The 17,117-nt window shown below is 42.5% G+C and overlaps 1 protein-coding gene across 3 annotated transcripts in view; it reads right to left on the bottom strand.

Annotated features, from left to right (window-relative positions):
• Nucleotides 1-17,117, bottom strand: part of npr1b (natriuretic peptide receptor 1b) — a 75,395-nt gene that overhangs the window by 18,695 nt on the left and 39,583 nt on the right. The gene's annotated exons all lie outside the window — the stretch shown is intronic.

The raw sequence follows: 17,117 nt of genomic DNA, 5'->3' as shown, positions 1-17,117 counted from the left end.
TAAATAAATAAAGATAAAATGAAAAAAGGCTGCACCTCTCTGATTTATGGCCCGAAAAAATGAAAATCAGTCACCAGAGGTTAATTACAGGCAATTAGAAATTAGCAGTTAGCGTGTGTGTGGCTATAAAGGCCCTAGACCACTTGTCTCCATGGAAACGGAGCAAATAGGGATCAGGAGCGAGATGCGGTGATCGGTCAGAGAGGTCACACAACAACAACAACAGGACAACAATCACAACAGACACAAAGAGCAGGTCACACAGCACATATGGAAATAACACTGAATAAATATTCAATAATAAACAAGAGATCAATGAAAATAATAAACTTAAATCCACTCAGAGTGAAAACTACGGTCTAAACAAGCTGAAAGTCACCCACAAGTAAACACAGGATGTGAACACATGAAGCCCAGAGCTGGAGCTACGTTCAAGACGCTTCAAATTCACACTAAAAATAACTGAAAAAATAAATATATAAAAACACATTTGAACATTTATGTGAATGTATGAAGATATTTACATTAAAAATACTGGATTTATTGGACTAAAACTTTTAAAAACATTCGTCTTTGTTTTTTGGAGATAAGTGGATTTCACAGGAGGACGGCAGCAATCAGAATGTCAATAAATGTTAAATTCACTTTGTATCATCTGAGAAAGGAAGACGGCCGGTTTCATTCTGAAAACAGTGTTGATGATGTCAGCAGGGGGGCGGGGTCAGAGTGTCAGATAATGAGGCGGATGCAGAGCGAGCAGCGGTCAGGATGAGCAGGTAACGCTGAAATGTCAGAGCACTGAGAGCTTATTAAAGTCATAAATATATCTCTCACACACACACACACACACACACACGACATTACATTGACTCTAACCTTAATCCAAACCTTAAAATATAATGATTTACTTTATGGGGATTTGCTTTGTTTCCCCATAATGTGATTTAGGTCCCCACAACATAAGTAATACCTGGACCACACACACACACACACACACACACACACACACACACACACACACACACACACACACACACACACACACACACACACACAAACAAAGACAAACACACCCTCATTCCTGGAAAGCCATGCATCACTTATCAGGAACATATAAAACTCACACACAGGTCAATGTTAACTGCATCACGTTTCTGTGTGTGTGTGTGTGTGTGTGTGTGTGTGTGTGTGAGGGTCAGTATTTATGACAACAAAAAAAGTAATCATTCATCTGACTCACTGACTTCTGCTTTGTTACACAGACAAAAAACAGGAACAAACTCTGACATTAAAGTGTCTGAGTCTGTTTGTACGGGGTCAGATTAGGGTCAAAAAGAGTTTGAGCTTGTAAAGTGATCACAGAAGTTTGTAGCTGTAAATCAAACCTCGTAAACCTGTAAACATAAATATGAAATGGAAACACAAATCTTCTAAATGTGTCTTCACCTCAGTTCATGTCCGTTTGAGCCACTCACATCTTTCCACTGACCATAACAGAGAGTTAGAAACCTGCATCTTAAAGCTCCTCCAGTCTAAAGGTCTCTGTCCATGTGTAGTTTGATTATAGATCAGGTCTAGGTTCTATATTAATACTGTGAAAGTATCAAAGCCTCAGTCCACAGAGAAATGCACACAGCCTGTATTCAGAAACTGAGCCTTAAAACCAGCCGTCAGGACTTCTGGAACTTTGTGATGTCACAACAAAGCAGTCACCAAGCCCCGCCCACCTGGATCCACCATCCAAACCTTTACAGGATTTGGTTTCTCTGAGTGTTTTTTTTACCTGAAATCTGCTGTATTTTTAATAGTCAGCCAATCAGAAGAGAGGCTCAGAGCCTCCTCTCTTCTGATTGGCTCACTGACCTGTTGTTACTAGAGCTCCAGAGAGAAGCCTGAGAGAGGAGATGTAAAACTACACTGAGAAGGTTTGAGGCATTTTTAGCATAAGAAATTACAAAGGATTTCATTATTTTTAAAATTGCTTCTTATTATTATTTCTGTTAATCCACTAACTAATTAATCTAATTGCTTCAGTTCTAATGATTTAATCAGTTTTTTGTCAAGTCATATTGTTTCCCATGGAAGCGTAATGCATTCAGTTGCTCTGTTTGTCTGAATTAAAAACAGAGCAGATTTTTCTTTGGAGAAAAGTTTTCTTAAAAAAAGACTGACTTCTGATCAGATCTGAGCTCCCTGGGTCCTGATTCTCTTTCCTGACGTCCACAGTTAACTGATCAGAGACAGAGCTCTTCTGTCTCTGGAGTGAAGCAGGTCAGTTAATATGGCTGGATCTCGGCGGGGGAGATGGAACAACCTGAGAAGCGATGAGAACGTAACGAGCCGTGATGAAAATTGGCTTTGGGCTGCGCTGCAGGAACAAACCACAGAGGAAGGATGATGGCTCTCTAATTGCAGATCATCAGGACTATAGAGAATGTGCGGAGGCTGCTTCAGGTGCAGGACTCAGTCGTCTGATTAAACCTGAGTAGGAAAAGATTTGTAATTAGGAAACAGTCGTGCTGAGAGATTCCTCTGAACGCTGCAGCAGTCACTGTGACAACACACTTCCAACAAGTCTTCCAAATCAGTCCAACCGTGCACAAGCATGTGTTTGTTTCCTGATCTGACGTATTACTTGTCAGCTATTCCCAAATCACTGCTGTAAAAACAGTTACTCTAAGAGGAAAAGCACAGATGAAGAAACAGAAATAACATGACTAAACCTCGTATAAACAATCACACAAGTCATAAAAACATTAGATAATAAAGTTTTAAAATCCTCAAAGCTGATGAAAGAGTTTGCAGCTGAACCTCCTGAAACCAGTTCTGTTGTTAAGGATCAGCGTGTGAAACAAACCTCGACTGATTCACATCAACAACATCAACAGGAACTTTATCAGAGGCTGTTTCTGCTGATGAGCACGTTAGGTTAGCACGTTAGCGCTAAACAAGAAGTACAGCTGAGGCTGATGGGATTTCATTTAGCAGGAAATATTATTATTATTGTTAGTATTGGACAAGTAGACATGTTGACCTGATGATGGAATAGATGAAAAGACAGAGGATCAGTAGGATTCATCCTGAGGGGAACATGAATGTCTGAACCAGATACATATATATATATATATATATATACAGTATATATATTACAGTATATATATTATATTAAAAAATAAAAAACAGAGCAGGAATTTTAGTTTAAAAGAAAACTTTTCTCAGTTTTTCTGAATTAACGAGATCATTATCTGAATCTTTTAAGAAGATGATCTCATTAATATTGATCTTGATCATTTTCCGAGAATTTTGAGATAAAGACAGAGGATTTTTTTAAAATGAAAACATTTCTCAGAATTCTGAGATAATTATCTCGTTACTTCCTTTTTTTAAGCTCCACTTGATTCCTGAGAATATTATCATCTCTTGAGTGCATTATACTTCTGTAAAACTCATGTTTATGTCTATAAAGCCAACAGACATTTCAGAGGTTTCAGAGACTCGGTGGCCAAACATCTGACCGTCCTCATCGCTAACATTATCACAACCACAACAACAGTGTGTTGTTTCCTCCTGCAGCACGGACCTTAACGACCAGCTGATGTTTAATGAACAATTTCTCTTCACACAAGTATCTGTCACAATCTGTCACAGTTACGGCAACAAGTTAATCTCCTGTGGAAACGGCTACGTCAGCTCTCAGAGGCTGTGACGCCGACTACAGGGCGTCAGCAACATCACGCTTCTTCCTTCCTCACCTCTGAAACATGATGATCATGCGGCTCCTGTCACTCAAACAGAGGCCGCTTGCTTTTCCCACGAGGACGGAGTCGGTGCGTTAACGTCTCTGCTGCTGCTGCACGACTGATCGGCTGTAACATTCCCAATCCATCAGAGACGCTGAGGAGAGGCCGTCCATTAGTTAATGGAGCGGAAACGTCAGGGAGAGGAAGCTGTAATCTGATCTGCCTCTCGCTCCTATTCATACCCCCCCCCCCCCCCCCCGTCCTGTTTGTCATGGATATTATCTCTGATCAAATCTTATTACTCCCCCTCCCTGCCTCCCTGCTTCACTCCTTTTCCTCGTACATCGTTTTATTCGGACTGTGACCTCTCACCCTCTAAGAAGTATCAACATGCATGACGAGGGTTGGTCCCTGTGGAGGATCAGACGGAGAGTCAGCAAAGACGGTAACGAAGCTCAACGATCCACAGACACGACGATGACGAGGACGAAGACGATGACGAGGACAAACAGAAGATCAGTCAGATTTAGTTTCATTTCAGTGACGTGGAGTTTTAAATTAATTCTATTTTCAGCAATTAATCAATGAGCTTCAATGACCTCACAGCCAAACTGGTAGAATTTGTTACCTGTGTTTATCAGGTTTCATCATCATCATCATCATCATCATGACTCTCAGGTCAACCCCCCTGTTTCTGTGTGCTGGCCCTGGAGGACGTCATGTCAGCTTTAGAAAACAGTTCCTCTGATTTCTGCGCCGTCACTTGTTCCTCAGACCAGACCAGACCAGAACAAACCAGACCAGACCAGACCAGACCAGAACAAACCAATCCAGACCAGACCAGACCAGACCAGAACAAACCAATCCAGACCAGACCAGACCAGAACAAACCAATCCAGACCAGACCAGACCAGAACAAACCAATCCTGACCAGAACAAACCAGGCCAGACCAGACCAGACCAGAACAAACAAGATTTGACCAGACCAGACCAGACCAGACCAGAACAGGCCAGACCAGAACAGCCCAGAACAGCCCAGACCAGAACAAACCAGATCTGACCAGAACAGACCAGACCAGACCGGGTCCTGGTTGAACTCAAGAGGCGGTTTGGGTCCTGAAAGCTGTTGCCTGGTAACCAGGATCACCTCGTCCCAGGTTTCTCTCACCCACGGTTCATAAATCAAAGATTAGAAAAGGTTGACAAATCTCATTATTGTGTTTGTGCTCTTACATCTCACAGTGTCTGACTCAGGTTCATCACAACAACAGCTCAACATGTAGACACCTCCAGAGCTGCAGAGTGTGTGTGTGTGTGTGTGTGTGTGTGTGTGTGTGTGTGTGTAGGGGGCTAATCTACGGCAGCCAGCAGGAGACACAAAGTACAGTAAGTAAATGGCATCTGGCTTCCTCTCTGGTCCCTGCTGTCATCTCCGGCTCCAGGTGTGTGTGTGTGTGTGTGTGTGTGTGTGTGTGTGTGTGTGTGTGTATGTGTGTGTGTGTGTGTGTGTGTGTGTGTGTGCGTGTGTCCAGCTGAAGAGGGTGCTCGTCACAGTCGCCGCTGAGTCGGCTTGTGAGAATGTGTTTTCAGTGTGAGACTGAACACTGGCAGCAGACCTGGAATCACTGAGCCAAAACCCAGCAACACAGAGATTTCCTTTTTAGGTTCTTGCAGGAATCTGGATCACATCGGGAGATCTTTTGATATGCTATTTTACAATGCCGTGTCCAGTCCAGATTTCATCATATATGGAGTCATAGTTAGAAATACCTGGAAAGCAGGGTTTAAAATGTTTTGTAGCGCGTGCGACATCGTGGTGGAAGCGCAGGAGTCGAGCTGCCGCAGCAATGAAATAAAATATCAGCACCTCAAATAATCCGGTTGATGTTTATCTACATTTTAAGAGCTGGAGGATCCGATCATCGCTGAGGAGTCTGTCGCTGATAAAACGAATAAACTAAACTTAAAAAATTATTTAAGGTGTATGGATTGATTTCCAATTGTCAATCACGCATCAAAAAAAGACTCAAACAAGCTCTTTGTTATGAATTGATAAATTCATTAGGTTATTATAAAGATCAGCTCCACCTGTGATTAAACCAGAGCAGAGCTGCCATCAATTTTTTATGAATCATTATTATTATTGTTTTGAATGAAGTTTTTACAATTTTATTTTGAAAACATCTAAAAACATTGCATCTTTTAAAAAAAACTGCAGCAAAATCAGGTATTTCAGCTGCAACAATCCAAATAAAGCCTCTGACGTCCTGCAGGGACAGACTGATATAAGGTAGAAGAGTCATTACTGCAGTAAGTCTGAGCAGCTCGCCACTTTACAAAAGGTAAAACATTGTTTAATGAACGTCAGCACCAACATATTCAAGCAGAATCTCTTATTTCTTTAGAGTCAGACGATCACACTGATGAACGAGTGGATGCGATCAGGACTGAAGCTCCACACATCTCTGCTACGTTAGCCACTACTTGCATAAAACACGCTAATCTCCGACCAAACTGTCAGCGATCAGTTGCATTATGGGTGATGCGGGTCATCATGAGTCTGATCTTATAAGAGATTAATGATAAACCGGTGAAATACTCTTAATAACATCCTTCATTCTGTCTCTCACTTTTACTTACAGTCCAAAATCACAAGGCTTTAAACTCTTTGTCTCCGGCTGTGCTAACAGCCTGTGTTGAGGTGCTCTGAGCTAAATGCTAACATGAGCATGCTAACATGCTGATGTTGAGAAGGTAGAGGCTAATGTTTGTCATGTTAACCATCTTAGTTAGCATGCTAACATTTGCTAATTAGCAGAGCTGAGGATGATGATGAACCAAATTGTGGCAGTGACACAAACTGAAGACAATGACGATTAAAACATATTATAATAATTATAATTATTATGATTATTGTATAATTACTTATTGAATAGCCAACATTTTAACCTCACTTGATCTTTCAAGTCCCTAAAAATGTTCAGATGTCCCAATCATGTAATCAATAATCAATAATCTTAAAGAGGACGATCTGAAAGTAAAGGTTTCTGAGCAGTGGTCGGGCCTTTCATCATTTAGCCCACCGTTGCCACGGTTACCTGAGGTCTAATATAGTTGAGACTGACATGAGCTGTGATTTAAAGTGACAGAAGCACAGACGTGTCAGACGGACGTTCACTGGAATATTCTTCATGTGTCAACGATGGTTGGTGGTTAATTAGTGCGGCGAGATAAAAGGTTTGGAGACGTAACTTTGGGCTCTGGGAAATTGCGATGAACGTTTTTCACTATTTTCTGATCTGAGTTTAGAAACTTAATTCATCATCACAGCTGATAAAGAAATTTTTCACTTTTTAACTTTTGAAACAAAAAGTGTTTAAAACCGTGTCTCTGTCGTGATCAGCCCTCGCTCAGGCCGCCTCCCGTCAGCTGTTAAACAGACGTGTTGGGGCTGCACTCACGCTGTGTAAAGGCCACGCACTGATGGATGTCCGCAGAGAGAAAGAGCAGCAGGCAGACGGGCGGAGATAGGAGGCAGACAGAGGAGCGGAGGGCAGCGAGGTGGAGGAGAGAAAGGCGGGAGGAGACAAGAGGCTCTGGTTTCACACGATTAGATTTTCAGGCTATTTTCGGGGTCTCCTCCACAGCCTTACAGGGGCTTCTGACAATGAGACGAGGAGGGAGCAGGGATCAGGTCTCTCTCAATAACAAGAGGAGACGGATGAGAGGAGACCGGCCGGTGTGATTGGATGACAGAAACGAGATGGAGAGAAGAAGAGAAGATGGAAATACATGACGTGAAGTGACAGGGAGGGAAAATGAAGGACTGAGCTGAGCTGCTCTCAGATCAGATTCAAGCTTCACCTTCATCCGTTCACATGGGAAGTAAAGTAGAAAACAAAGGAAACATTTAGACAGAATTCTAACTTTGCAACTTTCACAGATTCAAATGATTTAACTTCTACCAAAATAAGGGTTAGGGTTGTTAAAGGCCTTTGACTCGATATGATAACGACATTAAAAGTAATGAACACATATCGTGACCTCAGGTTGATCACAGGTGTCATGACTTACAGCCTCACACTGCTGAGTGGACATGTGCATTTACTGAAGTACTGCATTAATTAATCAGAACATAATCTGGTTCAGTGAATATCCAGATTGGAGGAGCTACAATTGTTTTGATAAAGACAAAATGTGTCACGTTGTTGTGCATCGTTAGCACCATCAGTGTCGTGGCGCTACAGAGACGCTCCGACCGACAGATCATGTCCGGACGTGAAGGAAACGTGTGTTTGGTACAAGACCAACAGAAATCACATCATCACCATCATCTTTTTATAATGTTTTTCAGAGAAAATGAAATGTAAAAATGAGCATTCCAATCCACAATCCGCAATATCTGCCTAAATAATCGCAGCATGAAGTCAAGCTACTTGTTCTTTACTTGAAAATACTGATCGTGCAGTTAGCCGAGCTTTTTGTTTTTGGCAAAGTTATTTAAAGGGTGAGAGGAGAAAAGTAGCACCAGTTCCAAGGTATCAGACAGTCGATATAAGACAGGATTCCTACAATTAGTCGGGATTTGCTTCTGTAAAACCAAATTGGGAAAAATCCTGTTTTATACTTTTCTGATTAAGATTAAGAGGGAAGTTTCTGTAACACAGTGTGGGCTGTTAGCTCCTGCTCCAACCAGATGTCCTGGATTAATACAGAGCGGAGAGTTGGTAAATGTGGGTATTCAGCGAGCTGGCACGGCAGCTAGCAGCTAGCAGCGGGTGCTCCTGTTAGCACCGGAGCCTCCGAGTGAGATGTTCCGGTTGGTAAATGTGTGTTTTTAAAACGTATTCAGCCGTTCATTGCTCATTGCACTGCAGCCTGATTCAGCGCTGTTCTTTGGTATGAAACTGTGAGATAACCACACCCCCTCATTTGAATATGCCCGATGGAAATAAATAAAAAGAGCTGGGAAATAAATGTGGCATTAGGAAATTATTGACATTTTCAGCTCATGTCTGACGCAGTGTGTTTCCGCGGAGCACCTACATAAGCAGCTCTGACCACTGACATCTACAGAGAAGAAAGATCCTTCTTGTGACTTATAAAATACAATAGCTGAGTTTTTAATGAGGACGTTCAGTTCATCCCGACTGAGCCGCAGGAGGAGGGTTCGTCCTCTCAGGAGCAGGAGTGCGGGTGGATGTCTGGGGTAAGTGACAGAGAAGCCAACAGCCTCCATTTCCATTAGTGCTAAATTACAGATCTAGTTGTTTCCCCACAACTTATTCAGAAATTCTGGAGCCATGAAATAAAGCAGCATCGTTCAATCCCCCAGGGACCATGAACGCAGCAGATTTAACACAAGTCTCGACATTAATTCTTGAGACGCCTCGTGGTGGACGACGGGGACAGTCTGAGAATCACTAGCTGATGTTGATTGACACGAAGCAATTAAAGACAGGAACTGAAGTGTTTCCCTGCAGCTCTCGACAGTTCGCGGTCGACAGCGGTTTCTTTAACCCGAGGTCACGGAGAGCGACGACAGCACAGACACTAATGGAGGACGGATGGGTGGAAAAACAAAGAGGTGGAGAGGACGGTATGAAAATGGGCAGAAAGAGACGAAGAGCAGGACACAGCGTAAACACACCCGACCCTGAAGTCACCTCCCAAAGTCTCACAGCAAATACTCTCATTAAACTCTTTATCTTCGTTATATTATATGTTTACATGGACCTCAGTGACGTGTCTGTTCTAGTTTATTGGCTTTTTATTCTTTTGTTTTGTTTATCATATCCTTCTATTTTCTTCTATATTTTCTTTTGTAGAAGGAAAATTAAATTAGATTTAGTTGCTTGTTGTATAAACATATTTAACATAAACATCAATGCACCGGCTTAAAAACAATAAAAGGTTCCACATTTTACGCTTTCAAAGTTTTGATATCCACAAGAAAAATATATTATAAAATAAATAAAATTTATAATATAATAATATATTTGTGGTGTTTAAGTAACAAAAACCATCAACGAAGTTTTACATCTCCTCTCAGGCTTCTCTCTGGAGCTTCAGTGTTTGTGTTGGTCTCTGAGTCTCTCTTCTGATTGGCTGACTGTTTTCTGAGTGACTCACGGTCGGGCCAATCACAGGTAACAGACTGTAGCTTGGTCAAATGTGACTTAAAATGCTCTGATATTTCAGACAAATAAATTTTACTCTCTGGTCTTTAATGTTTCTGTCCTTAAGAAAGCTGTGCAATGATTAACAGGCTTCTCCACGTCCAACGATTGTGCAGCATTTCCTCATTTTTCATAAAGTTGAACGCATGGCTGAGGGCGATGACTGCTTCGTTGTGACATCACAAAGTTCCAGAAGTCCTGACGGCTGGTTTTAAGGCTCAGTTTCTGAATACAGGCTGTGTGCATTTCTCTGTGGACTGAGGCTTTGATACTTTCACAGTATTAATATAGAAGCTAGAGCTGATCTATAATCACACTACACATGGACATCCTTGAATGATTAAAAAATCTTTGTCGTTGTTTGATCAGATTTTTTAAATCCATGACCTTTGATCTCACATCTGTGAACCTGAAATTATAAATTATTTCTATCAGTTTCTCTCTAGTTGAGGTGGAGTAAAATAATTGGAAAGCGCCTCTGTTCATTGTGTATGGGACACGCGTGACTCACTGGTCGAGGTAAGAGGGAGGTAGAGTAGAAAAGTGAAAGGTTGGAGAACAGCTTTGCAGAGGAGAGGAACAGGGAAGAAAATGTGAAGCACTGGAGGTAATTCTGGAAATCTTTTCAGCTGTGAAAAAACATATCTGTGCAGGGAGAGATTATTATTATTATTGTTCCCACTTTGTGCTGCAGGTACGACCAGGAATGAGCTGCTGCTTCACAGTTTTCTTTCTCCTCCAGGGGTTTTTAGTGTCAGAGGGCTGACAAATTATAACTCTAAATATCACGTTCATCATGACACGTTTAAAAAGTCTTGAATCTAAAGGTCAGTAAATGTGAGGGGTTCAGCCTCTGGGAGCAGGAAATAACATCCCCATTCTTAATCCACCTCCTGAACATCAGCCAGATTACCTCTGTGGTTTTTAACCATCAATAGGTTGTTTTTTAAATGTGTGCTTAAAAATATACTGAGTGAATAAAATGAAAAGCAAAATGTTGCTGAAGTTTTCATGTTTGGCTGAGGTGGAAAAGTTGATGCATCAATGAAAACATAATCTGATGGAAACAAATAAATAATATAAATAAATAGTGACGTACGTGAGAAGATTGGATGTAAATGTCACTTCACTGAAAAGATGAAAACAGATCTGTGTGGAGCAATGAGGAGGAGGAGGCTGGATCCTTCCTCACATTTATACATGAAACAAACTGAAATGTCGGATCATGTTTTCTGCAGTGGATGAAATTTCTTTTTCTGTGGAACTTAAAGGGTTAACCAAAAGGTTTTGGATGAAAACCTGCTTTTATGAAAAATAAGACACTGAAATGTGGACAGTGTTTCAGAGTCACTTACACTGAAGAGATAAAAACCCCCAAGATGCACTGGGGCAGTTTGCAGCTGAGTGTGAAGAGGCTGCGAGGAGAATCAGCACCTCCGACTCTGAGGTCATGGTCCTCTGTCGGAAAATGGTGGATTTAAATATCTTGGGGTTTCGTTCACGAGGGGGAGGGTGGAGCGGGTGACTGACAGGTGGTCGAGTGCAGCATTGGCAGTGATTTGGTTGTTGTACTGGACAGAAGAGGAAGCAAATTTTTCAACCCTCGTCTATGGTCGTGAGCTCTGGGTGGAGGCTCTGACATCCAGAGGGAGCTAGTTGAGGTGGTTCAGGCGTCTGAGGAGGATCCTACTGGGCGTCTTCCAGTGGAGGTTTTTCAGGCTGACTCCATTCTCTCACAGTCAGTTGCCACTCTCCTCCTCCACACTGGTGACCTCCGACGACCTCTGGCCCAGTGACCCTTCAAAATAAAACTCTCCGATGCAGCCGAGCAAACAGCACAACCTAAGCAGAAAGATCCAGAAACAAACGCCCACAACACAAAGACTCTGCAGCAGATCCATCAGAGCTGCGCCTCGTGACGGACAGAGAGACGACGAGGAGTGGGTCAAACCAGCCTGACCTGACCGAGGATCAATGTGTGTGTGTGTGTGTGAGCCTCTCTCTCTCTCTCGCTCGTCCATCAGCTGTGTGCCTTGTGTGTTTTGGAGAGGTTACAACAGAGGAAGCTGGTGGAGCTTTGTGTCATTCATCAAATGGATCTGAAGGTTGACTCACCTCTGACGCACACGAACCTCCCCGATAACAGCAGCTATCAGCCCACAGATTCAGCAAACAATATTTATAATGAAAACAAAGTGTGTTCCATCACATCACGGCCCGTATTATTCTCTTCACGTAGAAATAAGGGTTCTATCAGGCTTCAGATGCTCAGACGCCGCTCTACCTGAGACCCTGACAACCCGCCGTGATAGAGGAGTGGTGAAGGGAAACATGGGGAAAAAAGGGGCGTAGGGCGTGGACTACATGTTCTGTTTCTACAGCTGGACCTCATGCCCTCACTCATCTAGTATCACAACAGGTGAGGTCTGATTCATCTTAAAATCCCACAACAAACACACCTCCGCCTGCACCAACAGTCCAGGTTACAGTGAACACGCTCAGTGTCTCTGTGCTGCAGCAGCTGAGGGAGGAGTTTCCTGTTCTTGAACGGAGCCACGTGCCTCCCACCTGCATCTTATTAATAGACTCTGTAACGTAACGCACCGTCAGGACGATTCCTGTGACATCTCCTCCTGCAGCCAATGGAAACACAGAGCTGATCTCTGGCTTCTGCTGCCAGCGGCGGCGAGACGAGGAGGTCGAACGCTGCCGTTTTCTCTCCCTCCGTGTTTCCTCTCCTGGATCCTGAGGAGAAGCAGAGGGGAAACATCTGCTTCTCCCCCTCCAGAGGCCAAACGCACCAACCAGACTGATGTGTCTTTTCCAGTCTCAGTGATTTGAAGCAGCCTGCTCGGGGTTTTACCACCGTGATTCAAAAGCCACATTTACATCAGCCTCTTTTTTTCCCCGCTGTGTCTGGAGAGAACTGTCCTCTTTTTCTCTGATATTCACAGTGAGGACACTGTTAACCAAGGTTTCATGAACCAGCATCACAAGTTTCCTGCTTCCCTCTCGATTTGTCTCTGACATCCTGACGTCTCCAGCAGGAGAAAAGTTGCCCGTCATGTTCACTGGATGTTGAGGCTTCGTGTTAAGAGGCCGTTCAGACCGCATTAAAAACATGCAAGGGGCTGCGTAGGTTGTTGTTTCAGGTACCAGTGAGAAACAATCCAGGAAGTCCAGCTGGAGCGACAGATCCATGGATTTGAATCCTGGTCAGTAACCAGAAGTCTGCAGAGGTTTATAAAACTCACACACAGGATTTACAGCTGTGTAAAGTTATTGTTTAACTATTGTATACTTGGTCTGTGATATATACTGTATTGTGAAGTCAACCAACCAAACCAGCTGACACTAGACTGACAGCTGACACTAGACTGAAACCAACTGACACTAGACTGAAACCAGCTGACACTAGACTGACAGCTGACACTAGACTGAAACCAGCTTATACCAGACTGAAACCAGCTGATACTAGACTGAAACCAGCTGACACTAGACTGAAACCAGCTGACACTAGACTGAAACCAGCTGACACTAGACTGAAACCAGCTGATACCAGACTGACAGCTGACACTAGACTGAAACCAGCTGATACCAGACTGAAACCAGCTGACACTAGACTGACAGCTGACACTAGACTGAAACCAGCTGACACTAGACTGACAGCTGACACTAGACTGAAACCAGCTGACACTAGACTGAAACCAGCTGACACTAGACTGAAACCAGCTGACACTAGACTGAAACCAGCTGATACCAGACTGACAGCTGACACTAGACTGAAACCAGCTGATACCAGACTGAAACCAGCTGATACTAGACTGAAACCAGCTGACACTAGACTGAAACCAGCTGACACTAGACTGAAACCAGCTGATACCAGACTGAAACCAGCTGACACTAGACTGAAACCAGCTTATACTAGACTGACAGCTGACACTAGACTGAAACCAGCTGACACTAGACTGACAGCTGACACTAGACTGAAATAGTAAAATGTAAAAATGTAAATATCACACTTGGTCCAGTCAGATACCAGGTATCCTCCTCCTACTTTACATCCCTGGCCTTATCTGTCGCTTTTATTGTGAAAGAACAAACAAGGAAGTCAAAAAAATGGAATAACGTTTTTTTTACAAGACTAATGATCAGAGCAGAGCAGTGATGTAATACGGTGACTTTTCAAAGTGTGACAGATTCACTTTAAACGATCTTTTTTAAGGTAGAAGATCTGATCTCATCTGGTTTGTGTTTTATGAATCAAACTGATTGATGACGCTTGAATCCAGCTCTCCTTTCTTCTCCCCCACGTCAGTGTTTCCTGTGACAGCAGAGGAGGTTTTGCTGGAGGTCAGAGGGCAGGACTGTAAAGATAAACTGATACTTTGAGGTAAAAAATGATGCATGAATCTCTGCAGAACTCTTTACTGTAACGAGACGCAGACCGGTGAGTGGGGAGTGAGGCACGCCAGCCGCCAGTTTCCCACATGATTCAGTAATGATGAAAGATTTTTAATACCTCACTGCTGAGAAACATCAGCTCAGAAAAACACACAATAAAAAAGATTCAATGACTCTCAGTACTGTAAAAACTTCTCTGGTAAAATAATAAGTTGTTGGGCTGTAGAAACAGGAACTATCAACATATAAAGTAAAAACTCAGAAGTAATAAAGCTTCACACAAACTGAAAAAACAATGGAATCCAACCTCAATTATAAACTGAATTTCATGTGTCTACAAAACACAGATTTGACTTAAAGCTCCATCCAGTGTAAAGGTCTGTGTCCATGTGTAGTGTGATTATAGATCAGGTCTAGGTTCTATATTAATACTGTGAAAGTATCAAAGCCTCAGTCCACAGAGAAATGCACACAGCCTGTATTCAGAAACTGAGCCTTAAAACCAGCCGTCAGGACTTCTGGAACTTTGTGATGTCACAACAAAGCAGTCACCAAGCCCCGCCCACCTGGACCCACCATCCAAACCTTGCAGGATTTGGTTTTACTGAGTGTTTTTGCCTGAAATCTGCTATATTTTTATTGGATCACTCAGAAAACAGTCAGCCAATCAGAAGAGAGGCTCAGAGCCTCCTCTCTTCTGATTGGCTCACCGACCTGTTGTTACTAGAGCTCCAGAGAGAAGCCTGAGAAAGGAGATGTAAAACTACACTGAGATGGTTTTTATATCTTCTGATGGATCAACACTTCAAATAAAACACAGAAGAAGAAGAGACATGGATCTTTAACATTTTAGATGTTGGAAAAACTCAAAGACTAAACTTAGTTATATAAAAAAATATATAAATAATCTAACTTTTCCTTTTTGCAGTTAGGAAACAGGAAGCTGTTGTGCTGCTAAAGAAAAATGACCGTGATCAACCTCAGGATTCTTTTCTTTTCACTGGAGTGTATCTCCAAAGAGGGGTAACCCTCCACCCCTCCACCTTTGCTGTGCACAACACTTTAAATTAATACAGTTTGTTTCTCAGTCCTGTAACTATTCATCACAATAACTTACAGATATCAGACGTGAAATATCATGTTTTTGTCACAAATTTAGCTTCAAGCTCTTGACAATTAGCAAAACCTACGGTACAACACCCCGGGTTCAAACAGTGGTTAATGAATTACACCTGATTCTGGTCCTGAATCTCCTGATCTGCTTTAGAATCAAGGCGACTTTTGACATTCAGCTTGATGGGAGTCATGGTGTCTAATTAACAACCTGAACAAGTAATGATGACACATTTCTGTGTGACATCAGTCAGGACTCACACTGTGTGACAGAAATAAACAGACAGAGAATACTGTCTGTTCCTTCCATCCACCTGAGGCTCCATATTCTGCTTTTGTCTCTTTGTTTTCTCTTGACGTCGCCTTTCTACTTTCTTTTAAGCATTTTGAGGATTTAGCTTTTTTCCTGTGAATACAAATTAGCTGAATTTGTAAATGGACAGATGTGATCAGGGTTTGTAGAAAGTCTAAACTATGAATCGGGGGATAAAAGATAGATAAAACATACAGTCTTAGCCCAGAATAAAGGCTTCACAGGAGCTAGACACAGATGGAAATGAACCTCCTCTTACTCATCCATCCTCAGCCCTGAGTCACTGCCACTTCACAAACTACATGAATTACTGTAAAGTACAACACAATCACAGACAGAGATGACTATTAAAAGCCAAGACAAACCAATGGGAGTACGTGTTTTATGTGTTTGAGTACGGTGGAGGATGGTCTGACCTTTTCTTCATGATTTGCTGTGATGATGCTATGATGACTCAACCCAGGTCTGTGTTTAACACAAGCTAAAGACATTTTCACGTTTTATTCTACAATGTAAAATACTTCAGTAAATACTCCGGCCCTGAAGCTTTTTTACGTCTCGGTTGCTAACGAGTGTCTGAACGAGACGTGGAGGTTGTCGGGGATGTTAAACACCGTCACGTTGAAGATGAAAACAGATCGACTCACCTGTCCACCTTTACAGTTACAAGCCAGTATGTTCAGTTCACCATTCAAAACACTGCACACTATACACCACAAAAACCCATCAGCACACAGACCTCCAGACCAACGCACAACCATTAAAAACATCAGTTGTTACTGTGACTCACAGATTTATGTAATGCTCCTTTATTTCATATTTCAACACAAAGAAATCCTGATTGTCACGACAGCAGCTCAGACAGGTGATGCCTAGAATCACTGCTACTGGCCAAAAAACATCTGGTTTAGGAGTGAGGCGAATGTGGTTGAAAAGGAAAGTTCAGATTCAACCTTTCTCTCTGCAGCGTTTCACTGACAGCTCGGTCCTGACTGTATCTACATGTTGTTAGGCCTTTGAATCACCAGGTTCCAGCTGTGGCTTACTCTGCCTCTGTGTTTTTAACAGCTGCAGACAAATGAGCTTTGACTTCCTGCTGCGCTGATATCAGAGTAGAACATACTGTACATTCTTGAAAGGTTGCAAAGAAAACTGGCATCAGGTTGAGGGTGCAGCGTTACAGATATGAGCTGTAAGATAAGCGCTCCACAGATGGGAAGTAACTGCACAATGAGGCCGACAGAAGCCGACGACACCAGAGGGTCGGGTCTGAGGTTCAAGGTCCAGATTTATCAGAGACCTCAGAACCTCGGGTCAAAGTAACATCAGATATTAAAGTGATGCTAAAAACTCTGATGTGAGAATTCA

The sequence above is a fragment of the Seriola aureovittata genome, chromosome 7 (genome assembly GCF_021018895.1).
Source record: "Seriola aureovittata isolate HTS-2021-v1 ecotype China chromosome 7, ASM2101889v1, whole genome shotgun sequence".
Classification (NCBI taxonomy): Eukaryota; Metazoa; Chordata; class Actinopteri; order Carangiformes; family Carangidae; genus Seriola; species Seriola aureovittata.
Note: the sequence above shows the minus strand (reverse complement) of the source record. Positions and strands in the feature narration are given on the sequence as shown.